Consider the following 23,564-nt stretch of genomic DNA (forward strand, 5'->3'; position numbering starts at 1 on the left):
TAAGTTGTCCCATGCAAGTTTGACTTTGTGCCTGTGTTCGATGACTTATGCGTATTTAAAGACCCACACGTATGTCTTTCTAGGATGCAAAAATATGTAGGCAATAACTTCCATGCATAATTATAAGCCACAAGACAAGCAACCCACTTTTGTTATTTGCATGTTATTGTTTGTAACAGTTTAATAAGGTTATAGTTAAGAAAATACTACTAATCTTATATTAGTGTTTTTTTTTAAAAGCCTACAATAGGATGTAGGTGCAAGTATTTTCTCTTTATTGTATGTGTGCCAGTAGGAATGAATTCTTGACGTGGGCTGGTGATAGGGTTTCTAAGCCATGAAAGCAGATCTCTTTTTTCCTCTGTCTTTCCTGAATGGAAGTTCCCTTCAGCAATTTATTAGCTTGTTTGACAGCAAAGCTTACCCTCTATGTTCTCTTTGTCCTTGCCCTTAATTTTTTTAGGTGTGCAGTGTTCTCTGCCTCCTTTTTCTTTTTCCAAGTAATGAAGGTGTGTGTTTGGTTGTTTTGTGGGGTTTTTTTACGTTTGCCATTTACAGTCTCCTTCCCTTTGGCCTCAAGTTTCCTTTGCTGAAGCACATTCTGTAAGTAAGGCACCAAGATGCTCCATGCTGATAGAAGCTCAATCTGCTCCTTTATTCCTATGGGCATAGCAGGAAACGAATGCTCATGTGACATATAGAAAGTTTGTCAGTGCCTTTCACCATCCCTTTCTGGAGCCTTTAAGTTTTCCAACAGTGTCTTTGTATAAAGGCAGTCTTTGAGATAAGGAAAAAGTGACATCCAGTAATGGTATAATGTAAGAGGAGCAGGAATTTGGTGCCTGGCTCTGAGAGGCAGCTCCTCCAATGGGAAATGTAAAAGTTGTAAACGTTGGCTAGGAAGACAGATAAGGAGAAAGTCAGAAATGCTACTTTTGCTAAATAATGTTATATTTTAAAGCCTAAATTTTGAAAGATTGCTAGCAATGGGAAGGCCGCTATCCATTCCTATTTTTTCCCACCTAGTATAATAGCATTAAGTTAATTCTACTGACTTAACACATACAATAGCATGCACTAAAGACAGGCAGACTGTTCCTTGCTTTTCCCTCTGTAGTATCTGCATTCAGACTCTCCTGTTACAAGATAAAGATTCAGCTACATCCCATATGGCACAGTACAGAACCACGGCGTTTGACACCCCTTCCCTGTTCCTTTTAATTTCCCTTCCAGAACTAACGAACAACTCGCAGATTTAGAATTACAACTTCTGAAAGTCCTGGTCTCTAATTTTGCAAATCCTCTTTTCTTTGTCTCCCTTACCTGGAAGCAGTGTACAAGCTGGTTTGTACTCCATTTCGCCTTTGCACTTGCTTGTATCCACTACTGAAGTCCAGAGAAGGCTACCTGCTCCCTTTTTCACTACAGCTGATAACCTCACATTTTGAATCCTAGCACTTGATGAAGAAATAGCAAAATACTACATGTAAAAACAATTTTTTTTGCAACAAATGGTCAAATATTGATCCCTTGGAAACTCTTAGTTTTCTCTCTCCTCACCCTGGAATTCCCGAAATACTACATTCTTTGCATAATTGCAAAAACTAGCAGAAACCAGTAATGTGATGGAAAAGTAATAAAACCGAGTAGAAAACTACACTTCTAACAGCTGAAAGAAGGGATCACAAGACTGGATAGGAAAAGGGCTGATGCCCTACAGGAACCTGTCTCTCCAAGTGATGCAACACTTCACTACCTGGACTCAGTTCACAGCTTCCAAAGGGCAGGTCACTTGGATGAAGCTTCCAGTATGTGCCCTAGAAACATGATGTTGGGCCAAAAAAAGGAAGCTTCTTATTAAAGGTCACATTTGGTTTTCTGGATAACTTGATGAGATTCTTTTTTTTTCCCCACTCCTGAAGCTTTTCTCAAATGACTAGCCTAAATGGGAGGAAATTGCTGGTTGTTCAATGATTCTACAGCATGTTGGTATTACGATGATATTTTAGGAATACAAATTGGCTGAGGGATGGATGGAAAGATGAAAAGAGAGAGCCTTTTTCCAAGAAAAGAGTATCCAGCAGGCTTTACATTTCAGTAATATTTGTTGCCAAAAATGTTTTGAATGTATCATTAGGACTTTTCGTATATTTCAAACCCACTCCATTTATTTCATATGAATATGCACCTGTGAGATTTTTTCTTCTGGGCAAGTCTTAGTCCTGAAACAAAAGGGTTTTGCTGTAAGCTGAAGATACCATAGGCCATGAGTGTGTTCTGCTATTTTCCATGAAATTTAAGATGGCAGTCCGCTGTCAGACTTCTGTTTCCTATTTTACCAGAAGACATAATTCATCCTGTGAGCTGAATTAAAAGTGGAATTTCAGCAAGACTGGACAACTTGGACTTGAGGACATATGCTTTCCCTTTCGAAAAGGTCGCTCTTTGCCTAGAACACAATATCTCATTTCTGTTCTTGTTCTTTACAGCTTTGGAAAGTGAAATATTCCACAGAATTTGTGGGAATATCTAGAGCAAGGAGATATGTCTGACTAATAGTTGTGATAATTACATCCTTACTGTTGTCCTCCTGATGAGGTATTTCTTAGTTACCTATTTTTCCATTAGCTCCTTTAGAGTTCAGACCAATGGATTCTTCCATTTGTTATTTATATACACCATGACAAAGCCCAGGTGCTCAAAGTGCCTTAAAATCAGTAAAAAAACCAGACCAACCCTTACTCAGAGGTTAAGTTGTTTTACTCTGGAGAAAACAAGCCAGCTATGTTCATTATCTATTGCTATGCTGCTGAAATTTTTTTTTTTCCTACAGTAAATGGTGAGAGACAACAAAACTTTTTAAGGCATACCTGGATCATAAATGAATGTGAAGGATCCTGTACTCTTAGACATTAGCTCTTTTCCTGGCCTTCAGAGTATGTACAGGTGAGCGAAACTGGTGGTGATATGAAAGGGAATGATTTTTTTTTTCTTAGATGTGAAGAATTAAAGGATTTCTTAAGAGAAAAGAAACCTTGGATCCGGTTAAGTGATTCCATATTGATGCTGGCTAGCATTTGTTGATATAAACAATCTTACCGATGCAGACAAGGCTATCTGCAGCCTGTTTTGCAGCAGGGCCCTGAGGGCAAGAGCCTCAGCTCAAAAACTGCCCTGGGCCAAAAGAGGGGGCCTGGCAGAGCTCTCTGGGGTGGGGAAGACCCCAGCCTTCTCCCAGCCCCTTCTCAAAGACCCCAAGGATGGCTAACTGCTAGAGCTCTGTCTTGCAGAGCTGGCCTTCGGCACAGCCCCAAAACTGCTCTAGTGGGGGAAGGCTCAAGGCATTTACTGTTGTCAGGTTCACTGTTTTGCCCTTAGTAAAAAACACCAATAATTATGACTTGTCATTCTTCTGTGAACAAAATAGCCAGACTGGTGATATGCAATAAAAATAACTGAAGAAGTCAAAGGCAGTGTTTCAAAGTAAATTTTATAAAGGTAAGAGATCAAGTGACACAATCTTTCTAGCCACTTCAATAAATACAGGGTGGTGATTAGCAAATAAAACCGAGTAATTGTAGTTTTCTGCTCAACTCAGTATAATTTGCTTAAGTATCTATGTCAATCAAAGTTATATTTAGATTGACACCATAGGGATATGTAAAACCTATTTATTTCTGAATAAATATTTGAAGAGATTATATAAGCAGTAATGTCCAAAGCTCAGGGATTTTCCCTGAAAAGATGAAGAATAGTTATTGATAATAGCCTAATATAAAACTATTCATCTGGTTATCTAGAACAGTCTAAGCATTAATAATTATAGCCCTAGGCTTATGAAATGGAACAAATCCTCCCCCCATCCCCCCACCCCATTAAGGTCTGGATCTCTTTGCCCTCACAGAGCATTTCCAGTGGTGTTAGAAATATCCACTCGGGACTGTGGGATACACATGCACTTCTAGAATGATAGCTGGAAGGCGTGCAAGAATAGACTAGGGCATCTTAAATAACATGCTTTTAAGTATCCAGTGCTAACAGAACAAAATAAATAAATGCAGCAAGGGGATAAAAAATGGTTTTAATTTGGGTTGACTTTCTCTAGGAGCTTCCACAAAAACAGAATTCGGAACAAAACCTGTAGATTTCAAAAGTAATTCAGAAGCAAGCCATTTTGTTTTAAAATGTTATTTACCAACCCTGATTTTCAAAAGGGAAAGTGGGAAGATACTAATGGTATCAACTCAAGCACAAAATTTTAAACTTGTAAAGAAAGTTAACACAACATGAAATTTTGGGTTGTCCCATTTTGCCAAAAACTTTGAGTACTATCAGTACTGAGACTGGAATTTTCTTATTTTAATATGGCCACTAAAGCAAAAAAAAAAAATTGTCATTTCCCTCCTTTTTTCACATTGTGTTGTGGATACTTGCTCTTGAAATATCATCAGTTTCAGAGCTAAGGACAGTAGTATCCTTGTAGTAGCCTCCTGTCAGAAGTAGAAGTTTCCTGCTCTCAATCATTTCCTAGTGCTGAAGCTTGTGATGTTTGAATTGAGTTTGTCTGGAGTTATGAATTTTCTTCAACTCTTTTGGAAGGAGAACTATCAAAAATAGAAACATGCAAATGTATCATTTAACTAAGAAGCATAATGCATGCAAAATTTGGCCTTGAGTAAATGATATCAAGTAGGTCACTTTAATAATTGACTTGGATTTTGTTTAGCTCCTTTCAAGTCTTTTTGTCAAAATTTCAGAGCTATGTAACAAGTGAAAGAAATGTGAGTTTTCCATTGCAGAATTGATGATGGCTTGATCCTTCCAGTTTGCTCTCATTCATGCAGAGCACTATTTTGTTCCTGAATCTGACAGTCTCCACATCAGTATATATTATTGCTCACTGGCCGGTATCTCCTGTCTTTTGGTCCCACTATCTTTTTGGTCCCAATTGTATAGAAATACCAAATGAGGGCTTTTTAGTGTTATGGATGGACTAAATGCCAAATTTCCAAAGCTGCCAAGAACTCTGGATGCTCAATTCCTGTTATAATTAACGTGCTCTGTTCCCTGTCTGTTGTTGGTATCCAGGACCTGTCTCTGAAGCTGTTTCACAAGTGCTCTCAGCAGTTTCACATAATTTCTACTGCCTTTTCAGGCATCAGTTGAGCCTTCACTAGCTGTAGTGATGGTCAGATTTCAGTTTTTCAAGCTGAAATTTCTTCTAGAGACTCCATTTTCTGTCACGACTACATTCCCATTCCCCTTCAGGAAGATCTCTAGGGTACACATTTATTTCTTATCTTTCTGAGTAGAGGACAAAGCAATAAAAACATTTTAACTGCTTTCTAAGCTCTATTTTAATTGACCCAGCTCCCTTTGATGGTTTACATTTGTCTTAAGCACACAAAAACATCTGGGGAAAAAAAAGAAAGAACTAACTCAAGCAAAATTGCTGTCATAATTTTAATTTACAACCAGATGAAACATAACTGTAAATACCTAAGCATTATAATTATATTCCCACATCTAATTCCATAGCATGTTTGTACAGTTGTGTCATATAGCCTTTTCTGATGTTTTGTGGATCAGAGATGGAGAAACATTGGCCTAGAAGCTGTATATCTGTCCCACCACCCCTCACCTACACACGTGTGTCTGTAAAATCTTAAAACTGCTTAATTTTTTTATGTGCTCTTGGAATTCTGTTTTCCCATTGAAAGTTGAAAATGTATATAATTTTTAGTGGCATTTAATTGTGTTATTCCCAAAAGACTTGTGTTTAAAATCAAACAGATGTTTTGATTTTTTTTTTGCCCTAGATGATACCTTATTAGTACAGTAAACTTCCTCTTTGTGACTGTTCAGAGCTCTCTTCATTATCCCAGATGGACTTCTTGTATTTAGATAATACTTACTTACAACGCCCCTCAAACCATCTGCTTCTTTTAATGTACTTTTTTTCTTAAAGAAACTTCATGATGAACCTATTATTGTGATATGAAAAGATCGATGGCTGTAGAAAAAGAAGAAATCTGGAAGAGATGGCTCCTCTGGCCTGGGTCCTGCTCGGCTCGCTGCCAACACCAGTCCCCAGGGCCTTTCCTGCAGAGCCATCCCAGCCTGTGCTGGTGCATGAGGTTGTTCCGTTCCAGGTGCAGGACTTCTCATTTCTCCTTGCTGAGCTTCATGAGGTCCCTGTCAGCCCATTCCTGCAGTGACTGAGGTCCCTGTGAATGGCAGCACAGGTTTCCTGTGCATCAACTGCTCCCACCCCAACTCAGTGCCACCTGCAAACTTGCTGAGAGTGACTCCCACCATCATCTAAGTCTTAGATAAGACACCAGGCAACATTATCAGGTACCATACCCTGAGAAACTCTACTTCTGAACAGGAAAAAGTTAGATTTTAACCAATGACCGCTATTGCTTGAGTCCAAAGGTCCCACTGGTTTTCAACCCACTTGTAGTCTGTCCATCCAGTCTGCTTGTCTCAGTTTGACTACTGGGAGTCTTTGGGAGATCTTGTCAAAAGCCTTGCTAACGAGAAAGAAAATTACATGCACTGATCTCATCTATAGAGCCAGTCACTTCACAGCAGTTAGGTGAGCTGGTCAAGAACGGTTTCCTCTTGGTAAATCCATACTGTTCCTCTTCATTGTCCTGTCCTTCATATAGTTCGCAGTGGCTTCTGTGAGGACTTGCTCCAGAATTTTCTCAAGGAAATAAGGTTAGACTGACCCACCTGTAGTTCCCTCTGCCTTTTATTGAAGATGATTTGCCACAGCTTTTCAAAAGTTATAGTCATCTGCCTTGCTATGCCATCAATCAAATTTATCACCAGTCTTGGATGCAGCCTGTCCAGTCCCATGGACCTATACATGTTCAGCTTGCTTCTATAAATCCTTAACTTGATCCTTGCTAATCATGGGTAGTACTTCTCCCCCCTAGACTTTGTTAGTACCTCTTAGGAAAGGGCTCCATGTTGATGCTTCATACCGTTAGTGCCATTGATGGGGAAGAAGCGCTGGGATTGAGCAGCTGGGAGGAGACAGAGGGAATAAGAAGCAGTAAATGGCTGACAGCCATATCAACAAACAAAGGATATATGTTATTTATTTTGAGTTGTTGATGCTGAAGACAAAGCAGATTTAAGTATTTGGGAATGAAGCAGATGGGATGGAAGTGGCTTCCAGAAGCATGGGGAGAAGACAACATTTAACCAAATGCATATGTTAAGTCATATGCCAACACAGATAACAAAAACAGATATTTACATTTGCAGTAGGTCTGTAGCAGCTTTCTGTGAGGTGGAAAACAAAGCTTTTCTGTTGTTAACTACTGGTGAATGAATGCACTCTTCTTTTTACAATGATCCGTACTTTAAAATTGCATATCTGGTGCTGGAAGTAAACTAACAGAGTTAATAAAAACAATTACAAGCTACACATTATTGTAATTCATCTTTTTCTAGAATCCATACGCTGCAGACATGAAAGACATAAAGTTTTAGGCAGCAGAGAATGAACTGCAGTATTTTCTCAGGCATTGGACTAGGTTGTGCTCCAGCTTCTGCCACTGACTCAGCTTATCCCCCAGTGGACACCATACAGTCTCTCTCATTTCCCATCTTTCCTTCCTCTCACCAACTGTTTAGATGCAAAGGTATGAGATCTTTCTCATGATTCAGGATACCATGGGACCTTGGTCTTGACTAAGCTGCCAGGATCTATGACTACATAAAAATATGTTATTTACCTCTCAAATTAAGCACTTTTTAGTAAGAATAAGCACTCTACATTTCCTTACATCATCTATACTGGCTTCTCCACGCTTGGAGAATACACACCACATATACAGCGTACAGCATTCTTCAACATCGACTACTATCACCTTAGAGGTTACAAGCTATTAATGATTTGGCAAGAGAGAAAAAGAAGCCTGATCTGTTTGAATCAACTGATCAGTGAATATTTGCTCTAAGATTTAGTGATTTGGGCTATATATGAATGCTTTAAGGGCCTGATGTGAAAAATTGGAAGAAATTAGCTGGTTAACTGTATATAATGAGGGTAGGAGAGAAGCATGTAATTAGATTGAATAGACATAAAACCAGCTTTTTAGAAACCTGCTCATTATTGTTTTAATAGTTGGAATGTGCATTTGCTGTGGTAGTTGTGTGTAGCTACTGCTAAATTATTGCTACAGTGAGGCTTTAATTCAAGTCCTTAGGTTTTGTACTTGCCCCTTTTCCTGATGAATTCTTTTCTGTCTTAGTTTTAAATATTTTTTTCCTCTGCTTCTGTTTTTTTTTAGGGAAACTGCAAAAAATCTGCTGTGTTAGTCATAGAGGAATATCTTACAATTCCCTAAATTGCCCTTTTCCCCTGTAATTGTTATGATATTTTGTGGAAAGTCAAAAGCATGTTGAGGGATTGCTACAAGCTAGTAAAAGGGTGATGTAGGAGAAATTTTTAAAATGCTGTAAAAGTCACTTTTGAACTATGACCATCAGAAATTTATAAGGTTCTTAATGAGGCTTCATACTGAGCAGCACATTTTCTACTTAAGCTAAAAGTAGTATTTGTCAGAGAGCGCCATTCTCCTGTCTATTTGTATTCATCGCAATTATATATGCCATGTCTTACGCTCTTGCTTTATAAAAAGCTGCATTTTCCCCTAGGGATACCATCCATGACTACGGTACAGGAAAAATAATTTATTCTCTCCAATTCTTTTTTATGAACTACAGTCTTACAGATACAGTTGGGTTTGTAACCAAACATACTGTGCTGTGCTGCAAGAACAGCAGTCAGGAAACAACCTTTGAGTAATTTATGAAAAATCAAGACATTTCCCTAGTATTTCAGAAATAAGAATGTGCTGCTTGTTTCTCAAAAGTTGTTCAAAGTTCACCAATGTGTTTTTTTTTCCATTTTAGGCAAGTTCAAGGGTGTTTTGCTAACTTTGTAAACAGACATTTTGCGTTTATTAACTTGATATTCTTTAGGTAATTTGAACTACTTCACTGAAAACACCTCCTAATGTTTTGCGGTGTAATTGCACAGCAGTTTGCAAAGTCAACCTCCTAGCATCACATCCTTTTCTTTCTCTATGAGGAATCAGGGTTAGGACTTCATTTGGGAAGAGCAGTGGGTCTCCATCTTTCTAAGACAAATGTGTCACCTTAAAAGGGATGCATGGAAAGCTCCCTCCCTGTGCTCTTCAAACAAGTATATCTCTTAAGACAATAAAGTGCCTAAATCATTGCATTATTAACGATGTACCAAAAAGCCCTGTCTTTCCAAGTGGAATGCTCAATCATTTAAACTTTTTACTCTGAAATTATCAGCAGCGATTTTAATGGTGCAGCTGACTATAAATGGAGGCAGGTTGCCCGTGGCAATGTCAGATGGGATCACATCAGGCTGAAGGACCCTGGCAGTAATCCGGGCTGACAGCTTCCCCCATTACTGCTTTTTCCTCGCTGCTCTATCGGCACGCAGCGTGATGCAAACAGACAGGCCATGCGCTGTGTGGACCGTCGATGTATTGGCGTCGTGCGCCTGTGTGCATCAGTTCTGAGCTCACAGCATTTCTGTTGCGAAATTCTGCAGATTTGGTAAATAAGTTACAGACTTGGCAAAGCCAACCAGGAATGGTTGTTTTTGAGCTGTGCTGTGTTCTGATGTTCCAAGTGTCTTCCCTCTAGAGCTAAACTGCTTTCAGGACCAAAAACTCGTTGAATCATTAAAATGGTGAACAGTAGAGGTAGCAAAACTTAGCAAGTAGCTTTAGAAACATGGGGTAATCTATAACAAGTCTCCTTTTCAATGAGTTTGTGTGTTTTTGACGGACACAATTCCTGTTTGTGGCTCTCACTCAGAAGCTGCAGCACTGATTTAACTGTACTGACTAAAAGTAAACCACAGGTCTACATCTCACTCAAATGTGCTTTTCTGTGTATTTACTGAGTTTTTTACATTTTTCAACATAAGTCTCAAGTACTTTATTACCAGTGTTTATCTGCTTTGGTATCCTGAATATTAAAGTACATGGATTTCTAGGAAACACCATGTTAATCAATAGCAAAATAAAACGTTCAACTTTCCCCCCCCCCCCCCCCCCGCCACTTTATAGTCCCCGAGCTTAGCATTTATAATAAATTTAATAGTAAATATTAGATTCTGAATAAATATTTTAAGAAAGGGATGCTCTTGGTAATTTGAAGAGAAAATCATGGAGAGAACTGGGAAAAGTAATACTTTATAAATAAAGGCTACAGCAGAATCTCCTCTCTTTGTATATAACTCTATGGTCTCACAAGTCAAATGAAGCCAAAACAGCTAACTTCTATTTTTTTATAAAGAAGAAGTATATGTGGTATACAATACACTGCTGTCCTCGTAGGAGAAGATTCTGCCATTATTTGAGACAGACTTCTCAACAGCAATTGCTTTAGGTAACCTTTTTCTTTTTTTTTCCTCCTTCCTTCCTTCCTTCCTGTTTTTTTCTTCCTTCTTTCTTCCTTCTTTCTTCCTTCTTTCTTCCTTCTTTCTTCCTTCTTTCTTCCTTCTTTCTTCCTTCTTTCTTCCTTCTTTCTTCCTTCTTTCTTCCTTCTTTCTTCCTTCTTTCTTCCTTCTTTCTTCCTTCTTTCTTCCTTCTTTCTTCCTTCTTTCTTCCTTCTTTCTTCCTTCTTTCTTCCTTCTTTCTTCCTTCTTTCTTCCTTCTTTCTTCCTTCTTTCTTCCTTCTTTCTTCCTTCTTTCTTCCTTCTTTATATTGATGGGGCTATCCTAAGTGATGCTATCTGAAGTTCTGATCGCCTTCATTCATAGATTAAGTACTGAGTAAAGTAGTACTTAAGTACTAATAAAATAACCACTCTGGATTTTTATGAAAATTTATTTAAAACTTGAAAGAAATCTCTCTTTAGTATAGGCATTTATCCTGCAATTTATCTCAGCAGGTTTGAGAAATTGTTCTCACTTTCCAAATAATAAGCATATTAGTGTTGTTATAAATGTTGTTGCAAAGTCACTCTTAAAGCTCTGAGAATAAAATTCGTAATAGAAAGGTTAATTTCATGAAGAAGCTTTCATGAAATGCTGTCAACATGTCTTTATGCTGGACATTAATGATCAACTTACTAGACAGGTACTGTTAAATAGAAAGGTATTTTGTAGTGCCCTGTGAGATAAGATGGCACTGAGAGGTAGTTCTCCTTTGTTGCACAGAACGGGACTTCCCAGGGAATCTGTACTCTTTAATAGAAAGGAGAATTTCATGAAGAAGCTTTCATGAAATGCTGTCAACATGTCTTTATGCTGGACATTAATGATCAACTTACTAGACAGGTACTGTTAAATAGAAAGGTATTTTGTAGTGCCCTGTGAGATAAGATGGCACTGAGAGGTAGTTCTCCTTTGTTGCACAGAACGGGACTTCCCAGGGAATCTGTACTCTTCGTGTCATATTTTCAGAAGGGCCTTTCTGTAAAACTTACTGTGATGTGGGAAAGTCCCTTTTGGTTGGAATTGAGGCACAATCAAACTTAGTCAGGATTTATAATTAGAAGTTGATTTTTTTTTTAATGTGTATGACTTAGAGCTCTGGTTAGCATATGCATTATGCTTGGCAACCTTAGCTAAAGAGACAAGATTGAAAAGGTCACAAAGTTATCTGTCGTCTAACTCAAGATGATAAATCCAGGCAATGACTGAAGCAGAGAAGTAGATGGGCGGGAGAAGCTTATCTCATAATTTGCTGTGCTGTGCTTCCTATCTGGGGATACAGATAAGTTATAAGTCACAAGCAATCGAGTAAGTCTTCAGGTGATGTGAAAGTTGTCTGTCTCAGCATTGTGGTATGTCTACCAGAGCTTCCAAGAAGTCTCAAAGTGTGGAGGTAATCTTTGTACTACAAACTGTCAGGCATAGTGACTTCCAGCACGTGGAAACTCGTGAAATCTGTTTCCCAGCCCTTTGCCCCGGGATAACAAGCAAGAGCTCTTCCCAGGGGTTAAAGACCACCTTAATGTGCCATTCGGTGAGGATCAACGCAAACATCTGGTTTGACCATTTGCTGAGTGTGAAAACCAATGGCACATGGGAAGCCTGATGCAGAGCATATGTATGGTCACATCTCTTCATCAAGCACAATGTTGCAGGTAGTCAGGAGCATGACATGGTATTTCTTATATCCACTAGAAAGCCTGCTCCTCCCATCATGTCAGGACTTTGACCTTCACCAGTGGCTGGACCACTCAAAGAAGTTTGTGCTTGTTGTTGTTTGCAAGGAAGAAGGGCTGTCTCTTGGCTTTGGCAGTAGACGAGCCTGCTTTTAGGTCCCGGAGTGCTACTTTCTCTGCTGCTGCAGCATGTGGCTCTTTTTAAAAATAAATTGATTTGGAGCTGTGGTGGTTTACCTAGACTTGAGTAATGGTTCATCTCTGTTAGAAATGCATTACTGCTTACTATTTTCTGGAGAAACAGTGAAACAGCATATATGTTTTTGCATGATACTGAGTAAGATTGATTACAGCTAAGAATGTCCTGCTCAGTTATGAGAAGTGATGGTCTTAGCTCACTAGGATGGAGATGTGCACATTTATATGGCAGGCGCAGACAGCTCTAGGGAGAGAGAAGGGTCAGAAGGGGAAGAAATGTGGTTCTTAACAGATGAATATTTTATCTCTTTTATCTAATTTGTACGTTACCCAAAAGCCCAGACAACACAATAGAAGAGAGAGGAGCACCTCTCTGAAAATAAAAAGCTTTCAGTTCACTGAAACTTCATTTATTATGGGCTTGAGAAGCAGCTGAAATAGGAAAATGCTGAATGGTCATGCTGGGAAGCATAAAGCAGGAAAGTCATTTTTCACTTACCGATTCCATTTTGGTTGCCATCTTTCTCCTCCATCACATTAACCTCACGGCGGCTCAGGCCGGGAGACCTCTTCCCTGGCACAGTGCCTCTGCCAGCCCTCTTGGCCCTCTTAGGCATAGCTGCACACTACAGATAAGGCCCAAATCCAGCTAGTTTCTCCACTTCACAGAGGAGTGGATAGCTCTTGGAGAAATACAGTGTGCTGGAGAGGCAATGCTGAGAGCAGGCATGTCTGAAGCTCACAGGGAGAGTATGGCTTTTGTCATTAACAGTGATTCCAGACATTTCTCCCTGTCTTTAAAGGTGCTTTTTCTTCTGATGTTTCTTGAGCTATCTGAGCCTCCTTCTGCCATAGTCATTTACAGATTTTTTTTAATCCAAAGATATTTTTTTTTAATGCCTTTTTTTGTCAGGCCAACTTTGCTTACTTCTCACTGTGTCAACTGGGATAGATGGTGTTAATATCAGAGGGAAATGTGGGCAGCTGGATTATTAGCACCTAGGTATAGTCAAGGTGGTATAATTTAAAAAGACAAAAGAACCATCTGAAATTGCATCCATAGATCTCATCACAGTCACAGCTTTTTATAGGAAAATAAACAATGGTTAAAGTACACATCATCAGAAGGGTAAAGGTTAAACATATTTGTGATTTCCATTTTAACACCTCTTTCCAATTCATTAATATGCATTTGAAGAAGGAAAATGCGTACAATGCTTATTTATTTACATGTGCATAGGTGAAATGTGTTTGCAATGTGTTGAGTCCTGGCCGGGCATAACAGCACTTACACTTCTCTCCTGAACCTAGTCCTGCCCCTGAAATGAGTGATTTTCACCCTTCTAATCCTCAGGAGGAAAAAAAGCTGTATAAAGCAAAGCGGGTGGTGGTTTTTTGCTTTCCCGATTTGACCTGAAAAAGAGATGTAATTTAATTGAGCTGTGGTCAGAAGGGTATCTTTCTGTTGACCCCAACTGGTTTTGGACCAGGACCGCTCAACAGATTGATTATACCCACTTCTCTGAAAAATATCATGATTTACTGGGGATTTCAGGATCACTGCATTTAGCACCTACTCTGCAGTAAGTGCACTAGATGTGTCATATAAAGCCGTCTGGCTGGTTTCACTGGGAACTAGAGGCTGGTTCACATCCAGCCTACCCACAGCTGGTCCTCAGGGTGCAGTGCAGTGGTGGTGGACCCCTCAGCAATTCTGCGAGCCTTGGGAAGGGCCAGCACTTCTGGAGAACTTGCCTATCCAAAGGCTGAATGTCTGCATGCAAAAGCAATGCTCTGACCATTTTCCTAAGAGCTAGAATTCAAAATAAAATTCTTTTAATAGATCCTGTTGGATAATACATTTGCATTCAGCAATCTTTCATGTAGCTCCATAAATTGTCCACATACAGAAACAGCGCAGAAACACATTTGCAGTTATCTCTTTACTCAGTTTTCCCGTCCCCCTTCTCCCCTCGACCTTTTCTTTCAGAGGGTTTGGCGGATTAACCTCATCAAGTTAAACTCAATCTGTACTGAGGCCCTGTGTGCTCAGAAAGGTTGTTCCCTTTTCCAGCTTCACCTGTCGATCTAGTAAGATGTCACCTCTCACTATCTCTCCCATTGCCATTATAAATTCAATGTCACTTTATATTGTGTACTCCTTCATGCAGATCATGTATTCCTACATCCTTCTTTCTAGCATAAGCGAGTACAATAGTGTTTATATGTAATATGAAAATAATTGCTTCTAAAACATTTATAAATAAATATTATGGACAATTAGTCAGCAGTTAAATATGTGGAACATAAACGCTCAATTTTTTCATGGAGTCACAATTAGGCAGCTGACATGAAGAGCTCTCTAGGGTCAGACCGGGGTGCGCGGTGGGAGAGAGCTGCAAGGGGTCAATGTGAGTCTCAGCAGTGACAGCACTGGAAGAAGTGGAGCACAGCTTGTAGGGGATTGTAGGTCAGAGACATACAAGGTGGCAGGGAGATGGTTAGGAGCCAGCTGGAAACATAGAAAACTCTGGAGCCTGAGCTCGACATTGGTGTGATAATACACAGGGGAGTTAAGGAGTCTGGAAATCCAGTAGTACTGTGGAAGTTCAGCAATGGAATACAGAGGCAGCTACGGCAGAGCTGGGAGGACTTGGAAAGGGTAATGGGGTTGAGTGACTAAAGTATTTTAAAAATTATGTCCAGTTTAACTCAAGAGTTGTCTAACCCACTCCTAAATATACTGACCCTTTCCTAGGAAAACATGAAAATGTAAGACCATGCATTATAAGATATATGATGTGACTCTGGGACAGACTGCTAGTGCATGTATGAGCTAGAACAACTAAAACCTTCCTGTGGATTTATTGGAAGGTTTAAAATAAAACTCTGTAAATAGGCAGTGAAAAATCTTGTAGCTTGCTACAAATACAGTGCAGTGTGGTTGCGAGTAGGCTCTGCAGAGACAGTCAAGCCTCTGCCTGGTTATCGATGAGATACTGGAGGAACCTGTATCTTTTATCCACTCCTATCTAGACTGACAGTGAAGCAAAAGCTGCAGCAAGGTCTATCTAAGAGCAGTAACCTCTCAGCAGCTCTACTTTTATTTCTGATGGTAAGAAACACTTGATTTTGAACCAAATCAGTCTTGTAACAGTGGATGTGAGAAACCATTTGAATAAAGAAAATATAATCATGCCAGCACTTCCCTTGAAGTAAACACCAAACCTTATCTTAATTCTCTGGAGTACTGAGATTCCTGCCATCACTCTCCCCTTCCACGGGTTTGAAACTACATTTTTCTCAATTATAATCCATATAATCCTACTACGTGAGCTTAGATAAGAATTAAATTAGTGATGGAGTATTTTAAGTGGAAAATTGGCTTGTAGCATTCTGCACAAAGACCGGGCACTGCTTGTTTTAGGTTCAGTACCAGCTTTATTGCAAGATGGCCACCACGAAGGGGTCAGGGATGTTAGTTGTAATGAGGTTTCAGTTTCCTCAGTGAATCTGTTTTTTCAGCTTGTATTAAATTGAGGAATCCATGCAATACTAGTCGGTATTTGCCTTTCAACTTCATTGCATAAATATTGGAATGCTTGAAATAAAAATGAAAAGTCTTTCCGCTCCTGTTTTTTAACATCCTTTAGTTTCATATAATATAATGGTATTAGAAGTAAATAAATATTTTTTAAAATTTAATTATAATTCAATTATAGAGCAGCATGAATCAACCCTTCTTTGTGATTATTTTTCTTCTTAGAAGGTTACTAAGAATCTGACTGCATATACAAGTTGTAATAGTTACAATAACCAGGTTTATAGTGAAAAGGTAGGCTGCAAAGCAATTTCTACTGAGTACTGAAATACCAACTTCTTAAACTGGCACTTTGCATTAAGGGAAGGTCTGTGCAAGATGTGAGGTGGCAGGGAATCTGTTCTGTGTGACCACATAGCACAGCCAGTGGTCTGCACGGCAGCGACAAAATCCTGTCCTCTCCTGCAAAGACAGGGACTTGGTGTAGCACTACTGTACAACACACAAAATGGTTAGAACAGACTATTTACTGCCAATCTCTCTTCTGGAGTAAAGGAGTTTGGAGAGTGGCTAGAGACGTCTGAGGGGCTTCAGGTTGTTACCTTTCATTTTATTTTTATGTATGAAAGCTAAGAAATGGTGCAGCAGTATTGTCTGTCTTCTGATACATGTTGATCTCTAACAGTAGTCCTTCCTCCTGTAACCGCTGAACTCCACAGGGCCCAAAGCAGCACAAGTCCCGAACAGGTGTTCTTTGGCTCATCAGGCCGTGAAAAAGTGGTCCCAGTTCAAAAAAGTACTTTGCAGGTCTGATTTTAATAAGCACGAATAAAATCCCATTGTTTGTTCGTACAGTTCAGATGTTAGCTCAGGAAAACCTTTGTAGTCTAGAAGGCAATTGCAGCCCTGAAATACACGAACATCAAACAACGTGTTGAATTCCCCAATGCTCAAAGTAAAGCCTGTGTTTAAGTTTTTGTGTGAGTAAGTCGCAGGGAAAGCTCTGGGGCTGAGATTCCAAAGTGCATTTCACAAAGTGCCAGTAATTCAGATGGAGCAAATGTCCAGAGGGTGCTCTGATACTTTGAAACTTAGATTTATTTCCTCATTCTTTATAAACTGTGTGTGTATCTCTGGGGTTTGGTTAATGATTTACACTGTAGGACACAAATAATTAATTATTTCTGGGAATTTTCTCACATGGTCCAAGACTATAATCGATGCATTTTGCAGAAATCTTTAAACCAGGCTCAGGTTCTCTTCTCCTCATGTCAGGAAATCCTCTGTAACTCTTAACCCTTTCGTCACTTAACTACTTAGCCTACTCAATGAATAAAAGCAATACTACTTTGAAAAAGTTAAGTATCTTAGTTGGTTGCTGCTCATTCAGACCAGTGCATTGCAGAGCCAAACAGCTGAGTTTTTAAAGTGCTAAGGTTTGCAAATGATGCTGGAGTAGTTTAGTGACTCCCAGTCCAAAACCAGGAGTGGGCTGCAGGCTGGCAAGTGCATCTGTCTCCTTTGAAAGAAAAGCAGAGTGGATGAAAGAGATTACAGCTGTGGCTGTTATCCTCAATGGCACAGCATTAAACCACGTTGGAATATCAAGTCTGGACTTTGATCTCCCTTAAACTTCAGTGTTTTTAGGGCACCTCTGTATCCATGAATGTATTTTTGGGGTACCTCCTGTGTGGTCTGGCCTCCCTGCCCAATTGTATCACATTCTCTGTGAAACAATAGATCAAAATCATCCTTAAGTGTCTGAGTTATTTAATTTCTAAAAGCTAGGCAATAGGGATGCTTCTGAAAGTTCATTCTGAGTGTATCCTAAATTCATGGATTTGCAGATTCAGGCTGAGAGGATACTGTGACACTTAAACTGGGTACAATTCAAAATGTTCATGGTACGAACTCTCAGGAGTCTTAAAAAATGCAGCATGTCTAACTCAAGCCCACAGAGAACCTTTTAAAGTCCCTGCCTCCGATCGCTTCCCATTCCCACTGGCTTGCTAGATCTGATGTTATTCTTTGTTATCATATCAGTTATGCTCCCTCATCTCCGTCTTCACGGAGCTCTTACGTGCACATGGCAGAAAAGGCAGAGTGCGATGGCCTCTGCTTCAATCCCGAGCTGAATCTGTGGCAGTACAGCACATTTCAGTCTGGAGCAGGAAAATTTAAAAAAAAAGAGAGAAAAAAAGAAAGCTGAGATTGTTAGGAGGAAGTGGGCGACCTGGATTATAACTGGTTATAAAAATAAACTCTGTGTGGGCTGGGTCTGACTTTGCAGTAGATTAATACGTTGCCAGGTTCCCTTTGCAGGTGGCCGGAGGAGTTTGTGTGGCTGATGGGGCCTCCCAGTTCCCACCTTGCAGGATTTTCCAGGTGTTATGGTCCCTGTCAGGTGGACTTCATTTAAATTCAGAGCTATCTCTGGTGATACTAGTGCCCTTCACCACCACCGCCCCTGACCCATGGGGAGCTGGCAACCCACACTGCACCGGCACTTTCCTCTTGCACAACTGCAAGCCTCTAATCACCCTGACCCCAATTTCGTTTACAGCATTACTTCTTTTCTTAAGTAAGTTTTTCTGCTGCATGAAATGTCAGCAGATAACATCAGTGCTACTCCATAATTTAATAGTTCCAAATATGGGTTGGAGTCTGACTCAACATCCTTTTTTAGTAAACAGTTTAATATTTTGATATTTGCCTATAACTCCCTACACTGGGGACTAGCAAGTACAAGAAACAGGACTTCAGACACATAAATATCTTACATTCCTCCCCACCATGTTTTTGCCAGCTGTCAGAGGTAACTATGCTGTATTTGTTAAGTCTGTCCCAAAAAGAGGTGGTAGGTAGGTGTGGCTGTGCCTCTAGCTGAAGGCTCCCATCTCTGCAGCTGCTCCGTTTCTCTCTCAGGGAGTCCCTGCTTGTCCGCAGCTGCTCCCTTACTGCTTCCATTCGGCCACCTGAATTTCAAGTGATTTGCCTTAATGCTGGTATTATCTTGGCTTCTGGAAGGATAACTGTAGTGGGTGAGGCAACTTATCTTCTTCAGACAGGTTGTTTTGATATCCTTCTGAGAGGAGCCACAAAGAAAAAAGATAAGCAAAGATCATCTTCGTTTGATATTGCTGGATTAGGGTTAACCGAGAATGAAAACCTAAAGAATACAGTACTTCCAGGAAGAAGAATGTCTTCCAAAATCCCTGTTTTTCAGACCAAACTGTTTTTCACAGAGCTGTGAGAAAGCTTTAGGAGAACCAGTTTCTCCACAGCCACAACGATCCTTTTTCACTGGAATTTGTCCCCTCTGCAGTATCAATGAACACTCTTGGCTGGATGTGTTCTCAGCCCCAGAAGAGATACTATGTACTCTGAAGAGAGAAAAAAAAAAAAGTCAAAAGCTGCTTTAAAGAGTGCTTTACCTGTAGGCCTCACTTAAAAATACCTATAGAAGGAACCATTCCCCAGCCTTAGTACTTGGCCTCCATATTTTGGCCCAGGGACAACCTTACTGAAGCCTTTACACTCTTTACTGTAACTTTGAATATCACATTAATTATTATATCAGCTGCCAACTGTATCAATAATGCTATTGGTCATAGGATTCTTGTTAATTCCTGTAACTGCCTTTAGAAATCCAGTAGTAAATGTACTGTAATAAAAGCTAACAAGACCTAAACATTTTGCAGTCACAAGACCCCGTTCATATACTTCGTGAAAAAACTTAAGTTCAAAAAGAAGTTTTTGCCTCTGAAGCTCCTCCCTTTCATGAAGTGATGACTGGTGGGGTTATGGGTCCAGCTGCGCCAGCCGGAGCCTTCAACTCCTCCCTCAAGAGCAGGGAGATAAAATCTTAGTCTTCACATTTAAAATGCAGCAAGACATGGTGCAGTGTGTTAGAGGACGCAGAGCCGATGGAGCAGCACCTCAGACGTGCTCAAAGGTTTCACAAAGTGAAGGGACTTCAACGCCTGTAGTTTCCCTTTGGAGCGGCAACTGTCCCATAGAGCCATCTGCCCCAAGGCTGCAGCAGCAAGACAGCTGCTGTCAGCAGCAGCAAGTGGCATACAGCTCCTTTCCTGGCCCGAGCAAGCACTTGTCTCACTTGCAGTTTATGTAATACAGTAAAAACTCTGGACATCAGGCTTTTGGGAAGGCCTCCTGAGGAAGCCATGCTTCCACGAGAATGGGATGCTCATAGTGGAGTGCTATTTATATTTTCTGGATCAGCAAAGAACTAAATGGGTCTTGTTACCTACAAACCACACAGGCTTTACTGTGAGCAAGTGCTGACACAGTAAATGTACCTGTAAGAAAGTGAATTGCAAGTTGCTAATCCCTCTCTGTCTCCCCTTTTGCATGAGACTACATTTTTACAAGGTGCGGTTTAACCTGAAACTTGACCTATCTTCCTAAGAAATTAGTTAAATCAATAATTGCTTTATACTTAGGGACTGAGGAAAAACAGTGGAACTTGCAAAGCTGGTTTGAAATTCATTTCCAGTGAGGTGAAATCTCATCTTAAAAACTAAAATTTCTCTCTGATTATTGCTGCAGGTAGAAGATTAAAAAACTCTCCTGGTAAGATTGCAGGAACTTGTCACAGCAAAGAGCTTAATGATATTATTTTATTCTCCTTGCGACATTAGTGCTTCCATTAAAACTTTAGCACTTTAATCATTGATATGCACCTTAAGAGTTAATTGAGATTAGAATTACGTTTACGCACAGAGCAGCTCACTCTGAAATGACCTTGGCCCTTGTCACTGGTGCATGACACTATGAGTTTATTCCTGTTTCAATTTTTAAATAGACACAAGGCTAATGTCCTTTGAGGATTTGTTTTGATGCACTCCTTCACGCAGCAGTTTTTGCCAGAAATGAGCAGGTTTTGCAGAGTTCAGTAGTTGACCATTGTCTTCTGTGGCTGTGCAGGGCTGAAGGAAGCAGCGCTGGCTGCTCTCCCGGTGCTGGTTGGCTTAGCTGCAGTGTGCCCATTTGGTGCCTGAAAGGGGACATGGTGCACGTGAAGAATTTGTCTTTCAATGACAAATAAGTGATTAAGATCCCTTGTTATTCAAGTCCTCAAAGTACTCTTTTTATGAATAATCTTACCATGGATTAACCACATCAAATCCACTTCAGGCAATAGCAGTATGCCCTCTCTACCAAGATGATTCCTGTCATTTAACTTGCACTTCTTCCCTCCTGCAAAGTCCTTCTTTGTGCTGTTAATGCAGCCTAATAAGTGTCTGTATATCCGTGTAAGTAAAGTTGCTCATACACAGCATGAATGTCAAGAAATCTGTGCTCCTAGTAAAATCTCTCAACGATTATAGGATTTGCTTAGATGACAGACTTTATGTGAATGGAAGATATTAAATTTATGCTTCAGCATAGCTGAGTATTTCTTAAAGTGAAAGTGGTGAAGCATGTCAGATTATTTACCAAAGTACTGTAAATATCACCAGCTGCAATTATGTGAGTGCAAAGAAGGAAAATGCATTAGTGCTGTCCTCTTAGCCAAAACCTCACGTTCCCAACTGTATGCCATGCACTTAATATGGAGCTCATTTAACACACTTAATGATTGAGTTGCAACCTCAGTTCCGAAATTAAGGAACAGACAATATGAACCGTGATAGCAAAATGAGGGATTAGTCCTCTCTGTCTCTACTTTCTCTCATTCTTCAGTATTACTTAGTAGATGTAGCCACTGTATGAAATCAGGGCAAATAGGTTCTAACATGGGGAAATGACTTTAGTTATAAAACAAATGCAGCTCATGAAGCAGTAGATTAAACTCTGATCTCTTGGCTAAAATCAGGACATTTGACTTGCATTGTGACCTGCAAAAGATTAAACTTCAGTAAAATTGGAGCAAGTCTTCGCAGCATAAGGCAGTGCTCTTCTGAAGTTACCCAGGCTAGCTTTGAGCAAGTCCAGCACTCTGCCTGGCCCAACACTCCCTGCTTCTTAACTAAGGTATTAGCTTGGGTAGATGTTAATGTTGACATGCTTATGTGCCTTCTGGTTCCCATCCAAGCTCTGAACAAGTGGCATCTAGCGTAGGTCTTGTTACACATCCCTGTGTGTGCTGGGTAGATGACAAGCCCATGTGATTCAGCTGTTATGGAGCAGGAATGAGCCAACAGCAAGTTTTCAGACTGAATTGAATCATCCAAATGGTCGCTGATGGTAATTCTGAATCTTTGAGAAGACAAATGTCCCCTAGCACTCTGCACAAGCCAGGGGTACCCAGCCTCATGCCAATGTTCCTGGGCAACCAGCTAGAAGGCAGCTCCAATCCTTGAAGCTAATACGACCCATTTTTGTGCTATTGTGTTGACACTAGTAAGTCATGGCTGGATTTTTTTCAGCATTGACATAATTACAGAAAAGCATCTGTGAATGGCTTCAGACCAGAAGTGGGTCTGCAGTCAGACAGCTGCACCCAGCAATGGGGACGTGCCTTAGACATTCTGTTGCAGTTGTTGTGAACACAACTTGGTGGTTGTTTCAGTCAAGCCAACGGACGCTGCCTGAGTGTATCTGCCAATGGTAGTGGGAAAGGCCAAAGCTGCTGGCAGATGCTCCCGCTTTTGTTCAGGCTCCAGCTGCCGCCTCTCCCCAGGGTGAGCAAATGTGTTTCTGCTCAGGTGCCGGCCCTGCTTGATACCATGCAGCCTAACTGCTGTAGTGATGAGGCATACGAAGCTTGTGCCCACCTTCAAGAAACTGTGTAGGCCTACTGTCTTGTAAAAAACAAGTCTGGATGAAAACCAGAGAGGTTTGGACCTTTTGATGCTGAACTGGAAATAATTGAACCAACAAATAAAAATCCAAATTGTCAAACATGCAAGAGAGCTGAAAAACAGGAGGTGTCCTCAGTGCCTTCTCCAAGACACAGACCAGCAATTTCCCTGGTGAACACTGGGTCAAATCTGCATTATTTTGATTTTTCCCTAGAGCCACTTTGTCAAATAAAAGTAGATCACACTTCTGTATAATCCATTGATTCAACAAGGTGAAAGAGCTGAGCACAGCTCTTCCTTATGTTGTCTAGAAATAGCTGCTCAGTATTGGCAGAGCCAATCCTGCGTTTGCCTGGCAAAGGCCAGGGTATTTTCTCTTGAACCTTACTTGCTCCTGGCAAATGGCATGCGGGAAATGAGAAATACCCATAAATCTCCCACGTGCTCTGCTCTCCTACCCATAGCTCACACAGGCAAGGAGCGTTTACTGGTTTAATCACAGATGCCCTTCACAGGTGGCACAGCCACCTTTAGAGAAAAAATAATCTTTTGAAGCTAAGATGTTTTAATGCCAAAATCTAACAGGCTGCTTGGAGAGTGCTAACTGGTGCCGTGCGTGTCTGCTTTTTCAGAAGCTTGAGGCAGCCGTTCCTGAGACACAATAATCCTCAGCACTAAAGACATTTCTCTCCCAGAAGGTGCCATATTAGCTACTGTAATTACAAACTTTGCTAAAACTAAAGACGATTTGGAGAAGAGTATAAATTATTATGTTTTAACAGGACCTCAACCAATTAATATACAAATCTTTCTAACTCATGAAGTTAAAAAGTGTAGTGAGTCTTAAGGTCCCTATACATTCTTATCACTGCCT

This window comes from Aptenodytes forsteri, unplaced genomic scaffold (assembly GCF_000699145.1).
Source record: "Aptenodytes forsteri isolate BGI_AS27 unplaced genomic scaffold, ASM69914v1 Scaffold26, whole genome shotgun sequence".
NCBI lineage: Eukaryota > Metazoa > Chordata > Aves > Sphenisciformes > Spheniscidae > Aptenodytes > Aptenodytes forsteri.